Below are 7,618 nucleotides of genomic sequence, written 5' to 3' on the forward strand. Positions count from 1 at the left end.
TGTTGTTATCTTTGTATTATAAAACAAATTATTAAAAGTAGTATATATAATATGAATAATTATTAATTATTTAAAAAGTTGGAAATATAAAATAATTGTATACTCTTATGTGTTTCTATTAGGGTCATTTAATAGAACACACCTTATAGTTTTACATATTTACTTAAACCTACCTTATAGTTTTTATTTTACTAAAACATCCTATATATTTTACAACTTATTACTTAATCAACATTTCATTAAGGAGTGTTTGCTTTGCCATTAGGCCCATATTTTTTATTCCAAAAATACCCTTAATACTTTTTTGTACATAAAACAAATTTGACCAATTATAGCCAATAAAGTGGTTGCCAATGGAGCAAGGTTCCGAATAGACGCTTAATAAATCCCGTGCATGGCATGGGTCCCTACTAGTTCTCTTATTAATTCCTTTAATTAATGATCCTCTGTCATTATTCTTTACATGGATATAGATAAAAAGTAGGGGATAGGACAAATAGGAATTATAGATAATTTAAGAGAGAAACTCTCTACTAAATTAGAGATAAATAGGAATTAGAGATAATTTTGAAGAATGTGGGTGATAATAGGGGAGGTAGATTAGGAGAAATTTTAGGAGAAGTAATTATTTGGATTATTGAGAAAATACATCTCATTGATTGTTTCAAAAATGATATAAAATTAAAAAAATAAAAATTCAAAACAAAAGGAAAAAGTTTCTAGAATACAAATTTAGATATTATTGGATTCGAATCTTGACCAGATCGGATTTGGAGAATCCATATCTGATGGGATTTGGAACCCGGACTCGCTCGAATAATCGGTATCATTGAGTCGTTGACTGCCCCAGCGGGAAAACACTCGCCACGAGGGTAAAAGCGTAATAATACATCCAACGGCCCAACGCGCGAACGACGTTTAGCTCATAATTCTACCACCTCTCAAACCTAGAAACCATCTGTTCATCTCTCTGCTTTCTCTCTATAATCTGTTATCTGATTCTCTCTCCATTGTGCAGTAGTTGTTCTTTGTCTCTCTAACATCGTTTTGCAGGGTTTTCTGTTTTCGTTTTCATTTTCTTTTCTAACACCATGGATGTTGGTTTTAGCGTGCAGGAACAGATGCTTCAGAGGAGAAGGTGGAATGACTATGTACGTATATCGTGTAAATCCTGTACTACCCATTTTCTTTTTCTGGATTACGATCCCCAGTTTTCAATTTTTGTAAAGTAGGGTTTATTTTCTATCGAATTTGCGTGCTGCCATGTACGGTAGGGTTTGTGATTGGATTTGTTTATTCGTAAGTGCTTTCTTAAACTAACAGAAAATAGGAAATTTAGAGAAAAAGAAGCGGGAAAACCACTTCGAGTGGTCGGATCTCGAGGGTTTTGGTCTCTTAAAATGGAATCCTCCTTCTTTCATAACCGAACTCAATAATACAGTTCTAACTAATCGTTTGTATTTAGAAGGGTAAGCCTCCTGTGCAATCGTTTCTCCATTATATTTCCATGAATAAAATTCAGAGTCAAGGAAACCAAAAAAAGTATAAAATTATAGAATCCAAGAAACAAAGACAGCTAGCCGCTAACTCTCTATATACATTCTCTAACTACTTGATAACCTCCACTGATTTCTAACAAATACTAAAACCTCACTATCTTTTCTGAAAGGATACTAACCTTCCCGTAGGCTGACATGACAAGACAAAAACAACCTCTCACTTATTCCTCTGATAGTTGCTTGGTTGCTGTCAGCATGTAATAGCAGACCAAAATACCAATAGTTCCTCTATTCAACTTGACTTCAAATTAAACAGACCAAAATACCCACCGTGGTTACTTTTGACAGGTACAGGGTTAAACCAAGTTCATATTCAGGATTTGCCTTCTCAAAGGAAAAGCAGAGTATCTTTTCTTTGTTGAAGAAAAGGTTACTTTCATTGCAAAAAAGTGGGGATGGGGAAGGATGTACTTGAGAGGATGTCCAATTACATACCACTAAAACCAAAATCCAAAAAACCCATCCCAGATTTACAAAGGCATAATGCTATTACTGTACAAAAAATCCTTATCCACCCCAACTTGAGCTCTCTAGGGACCCACCTAAAGCATGCAGTGTAAAGAACTAATTTTTTTGATCTCATTTAGAACACTGTTGAATCTCCAAGGGCCATGGTATAAGTTCATCATCCATCTGATTACATTTCTGGAGTCACCTTCCACCACCACTGAGGAGCGTAGCAGTAGTCTTCAGACCTTGTAACGGAGCTCTAATTTCAACTTCCACGGCATCTGTCACACCAAGTGGCCCACTAATGGCCCAGAGTAGATCACCATTAGCTCTTAAAATTTTATCCCCTATACCAGCCTCACCTATATGATTACCCCAACATCTACAGCTGCCATCAGACTGGAAAATGAATTCAGTCGGAGGCCTAGGTTGAAGCAATTGTAATCTGTTTGCATAGACTGGGGTGAAGTTGGGAGATTGCAGCACTTGTAATAGATTTCTTTCCAGCTCTCTGAGAGAAATGCCTAAAGAGCTTGTTGGCTAGCATACAAGAGGAAGCTAAGAGAGTGCTTCACCCTTTCTAGCTTTCCAGATTTGTACTTTGACCTTCAAAAATTTTCTTATTATGTTCCTCCCAAATGCACCACATCACAACATGACAAACTGCCTTCTCAAACAGGACAGACCCTTAACCCAATCTACCACCCGACCATTGATTAAGGAAATCACTAACTGCACTAGGGGGCCCATAAGAAACTGCTACCATAGAGGAGATCCAGAAAATGCTACCACAAATTGCAGGCCACCTCATATTTTGTTAATAGATGGCTGCATGAGAGCACTTCTTTTCCAACATGGCCAAGATATTCACCATATGGCAGATCAAAATTGTTGAGCTGAAGGGTCAGTTACCAAAATATCCCTCCTAAAACCACTCTTTTTAGCATCAAGTTTTGGATTATGTGCCAACATTTGATTGGTCCCAAATGTATTTACTTTTGTTCTGTCACATAATTGATGATTAATGCAATAGCACAAGTCTCAGTCAACACAACACAGCTCAACGAAGCCTTGTCCCAACAGACTGGGGTTGGCTATATGAATCTTGTTCCCCCATTCCTCTCTGCTCAGTGCCATATCTGTTGTCAAATTATGGGTCCTAAAGTCAATTCTTACTGCAAATATGCCTCTCACTCATTGATACAATTCCAGTAGAGATGGAATGGCTTTAGGTTTTACAGAAAACTTTAGACCTATCCTTTTGGATCTAGAGGTTAATCCTTATGGTTTCTAGATTTCGACCATACAAAGAGAACTTGTTTTAACTTTTACAATATGGAGGTTTTGTTTACATGTTTGCTATTTCCTGGAATGGAACCATTTAGACTATTGGCCTTGAGTAAATCTTGTCTAGGATGTGCATTAAGTTATCGGATGCCTTTTTTAGTAAATTGCAAATTTATTCAATCAGTATATTCATTTCCAATAATAAATATGTAATCAATGTGCTTTTCCAATAATGCATACATAAACCAGTATCTTCAACTAGATGAACTAATTAGCAGCCTGTTAAACTGATTGCCTATTTTTTCTTTTCTTTGTGATGACAGTTGGATAGGTTCATCCCAAATCGATCAGCAATGGATTTTGATTTTGCTCAACATATGCTGACGAAAAGAATGAAAGAGGGAAAAGATAATCTTTGATGCTAGGTCAGAGGCTTACGGGAATGACCTGGCTAAGATTCTTGGTGTTAATAGGAGTCGAATTCTTGCCTTCAAGGAAAGGCCACCCACTCCTAATGATCTGATTCCCCATGAGCTATCATTTTCTCATCTTCAGTTAAAACTCACAAAAACTCGAAGGCATATACCTGAAGTAAGTTATTCTTTCTTAATTATTTTTAACTGATCTTATTTTCTAATACCTATTTCAATTATTTCACTTTTACATTCCATGTATTGATCGGTTTCTCGCTGTTAACTATTCCCATTTGTTGTATATGCAGACTCTAGAGATGGTATTAGATGTTTATGAACTTTTAGATGATTACTCAGTTAACTTACTGGATTGGAGTAGCAAGAATGTCTATCAGTTGCCCTTGAGAACACAGTATATTTGTGGGACGCTTCAAATAAATCTGTAAATGAACTGTTGACAACTAACAATGAGAATGGTCCCATCACAAGTGTTAGTTGGTCTCTTGATGGACGGCACATTGCCATTGGGTTGAACAATTCAGATGTCCAAATTTGGGGATTCTATAGCCAATCGAAAGGTTAGGTTTCTTTTAAATTTGCAGCTCTCTTTTGTATTCTTTTTTTTTTCCTTCAGTTGTTCTGATTTCTCTTCTCTATGTTTTGATTTGTTTCTTACAGATGACAACTCTTCAAGGTAGGCAACGGTTGGTCTTGGATTCCAACTTGTCTGCACTCGTTCTTTTAACATGTGCTGGACAACCCCAAATCTTCAAGTGTCTGACACTTGGTTTCTTTCCGGTCCAAAGTTCATATGGAGTATTCGGAACCGATTTGGTTGAAACCCGATTCAGCACATAAATCGCAGTCTCTAATGCGTAACCCCAAAAGGATGTGGGTAACTCTGAGTGTATGAGAAGCGACCGGACCATATTCAATAAGGTCCTATTCATCTTCTCTGAAACACCGTTAAGTTGTGGTGTAGTAGGAGGAGCTAACTGTGATACTATCCCATTGTCCTTTAAGCAGTCCCTGAATTCGTCAGAGAGATATTCACCACATCGATCCGATCGAAGGGCTTTAATTTCTCTCTTTAATTGTTTCTCGACCTCTTGTCTAAACTCTTTGAACTTTTCAAAGGATTCAGACTTGTGTCTCATTAGGTACAAGTAACCATATTGTGAAAAATCATCTATGAAGGTGATGAAATACACGTGTTGATTTCGTGTCCTAACACTTAGGGGACCACATACATCAGTATGTATTAGGTCAATGTGCTTGTACATCTTTCAGGCTTATCGTTAAATGGCCGTTTCGTCATCTTGCCTTGTAGGCAAGGCTCACAAGTGGGAAGATCTTCTACAGTTAGAAAATCCAAAGGACCATCCTTTACCAATCTTGTGATTCGTTCAACACCGATGTGGCCAAGTCGGTAATGCCACAGACACGTGGGATTAACATTATCACGGGCTCTCTTCTTGGGGATTTCAGCCGACGTAGTTTTGGTTATATTAGTTTCTAGAGAAGGATGTAGAACATAGAGACCGTTCTCTAGTTCCTCGTATGCGATGAATCTGTTGTTTCTTTTAATAGTAATCGTATTACTAAAGAAGACAGAATAACTATCTGCACACAGTTTCGAAACAGAAATCAAATTTCTCCTTAAATTTTGTGCATAAAGACAATTTTTCAGTACAATTGTTCATTCTTTAAAAATAACTCCACGGTTCCTATGGCCGCGGCTGCAACAGTTGCATTAGTCCCCAAGTAGAGTGTAACTTCTCCTTCACTCAGCATTCTGCTTACCTTGAACCCCTGCAGTGAGTTACACACATGAGTTGAAGCCCCGAAGTCAATACACCAGGACGCAGAAGCTACCAATAAATTAGTTTCTATAATACAAGTTTCGAATTTACCTTTCTTGGATTCCAGGTAGGCAAGACAATTCCTTTTCCAGTGGCCGGTCTTCTTGCAGAAGTGACAGGCATCTGATGCTTTGTCTTTCTTCTGCTTCTTACCCTTAGTGGCTTTCTTCTGAGGCTTCTTTGCCTTTCTCTTTCTCTTGCCTGTCTTGCCAGCTTCAACAAGCATGGCTACAGGCTCATCCTTTCTAATCAGTTCTTCAGCTTTTTGCAACATATTGCTGAGCTCTTGCAAGCTGACATTCAGCTTGTTCATGTTATAATTCATGATGAACGGATTAAAGGAATGATGCAAAGAATTAAGGATAGCATCTATCTGGGTTGCAAGATCCAGCCCGGATCCAAGATCCTCCAGTTCGTTGATGTAACCCATCATCCGAAGACAATGGTCGTGAACCTGTTGACCCTTAGACATTTGTGCGGTCATGAACTGTTTCAAGACCTTTTGTCGAGTAGAACGATTATGCTCTTCATACATCATCCTGAGACTGTCCAATATGTCCTTGGCAAGTTCGATCTGATCGAACTGCCTCTGTATCGGGTTGTTCAAGGAGGCAATGATGTAACACCGGGCAAGGGAGTTTTTCTCCTCCCATTCTTGATAGTCTCTCCTTCGGGCCTCAGAAGCCCTATCACCTGGACGCTCCGGGGCAGGATTCTTTGCCACTTTGTCTAGCTTTTCAGAAGCTAAGACCAGCATAAGGTTCCTATACCAGTCATCATAGTTTGGGCCCTTCAACTTGTTGTCATCAAGTAGTTTTGCAAATGATCCGTTTGCCATTTTCTGATAAAAGAACAAACATCAGTCCACAACCTAATTTGATTCATGTTTAGTTTATAGATTTGGATTTTAATCTACGTTCCATTTCCATTTATTCGTCTATGAGATTTCCCTCCTTTCTCAGTGACGGAGACCACGAGTTGTCTCTGGAAATGTGGGAAATCACATAGGGTGCATGGAGCCAACTGTTTCAGCTGCATAACCCCACCACCTTTCTGTGAATGATCATATCCACTCATCATATGAGTTTTCCCTTTGGCCTCTATCAGACAAGGTTCAGAGTCGTTTTCAGATAAACCTTTCTGTCCAGTGAGTGCTTACCCATCATATTCGTGAACGTCAAAGTACCGTGAGAGAGTTCCCATTTTCTGGTGACGCCTCTCCCACATCGGTCTATGACACCCCTATCATCTTATGAAACACTCAGACAAGCCCAACAGCAAATGGATAGCCCATTTTCTGGTGCGTTTCCTCATTACTAAAGGACCCATCCTTATGCTAATGATGGAAGGCCTTTAGAGAGTTCATCATATGAATCTCCCTATCACATGCACTTATATTAGCTGGAGGGAACAATTAATTACGCCCTACTTCTCATTTAGGTCAAACCAAAGTGGCTCCCACTGGCTTTCATAAAGCTAGATTTCGGTGGGCTTGAATCGGCTAGGGTTCTGCACGTAACCTCTTGATGAGGTGTGGGGTCCACCACTGAGGGAGGTCATCCAATGACCAAAAGGGACACCATGGCAATGATGTGTATTCAGCCATGGTGTGCGCAAGAGCCACTGTCGATGGAGCATGGGCCAAGTACTTATGGCCCATGTACGTAGCACATCACACATCCATACATCACATGCAGGGATAAATTGATCCAATCAATTAATCATCTATAAGGCCCATTTGATGCCCATTTTAAATCTATAATATTAACTATTAATATTATCTAGGTATATGGGCCGAATGGTTCAACTCATATAGCTTTAAATGTCAAGTGGGCTTTTAGCAGTTTTAACCTTTTAAAACTGGGCCTTTACAGGTTGGGCCGAATTAACCATTTAATTAAACACCAATACTTAGGCCCATTAGTGGGAAAATTGGGGCTGACTTTCAGCCTTGATTAAACCCTAGATTCAGTTCAAACTATTTGAACCAATCTTGGTTCGAATGGGTATAGGGTTTGATCTTTAATCAAATCTTTAATTCAATAAA

At 38.7% G+C, this 7,618-nt stretch overlaps 1 pseudogene across 1 annotated transcript; it reads left to right on the forward strand.

Moving 5' to 3' along the window:
• Positions 1 to 995: 995 nt before the first annotated feature.
• Positions 996 to 5,421, forward strand: LOC148803055 (cell division cycle 20.2, cofactor of APC complex-like; annotated as a pseudogene). Its single transcript, XR_016081349.1, has 4 exons — positions 996 to 1,151; positions 3,620 to 3,887; positions 4,018 to 4,287; positions 4,388 to 5,421. The product of XR_016081349.1 is annotated as a cell division cycle 20.2, cofactor of APC complex-like (transcript).
• The last annotated feature ends 2,197 nt before the right edge of the window (positions 5,422 to 7,618 follow it).

The sequence above is a fragment of the Nelumbo nucifera genome, chromosome 1 (genome assembly GCF_055504915.1).
Source record: "Nelumbo nucifera cultivar China Antique chromosome 1, China Antique-T2T, whole genome shotgun sequence".
Lineage (NCBI taxonomy): Eukaryota > Viridiplantae > Streptophyta > Magnoliopsida > Proteales > Nelumbonaceae > Nelumbo > Nelumbo nucifera.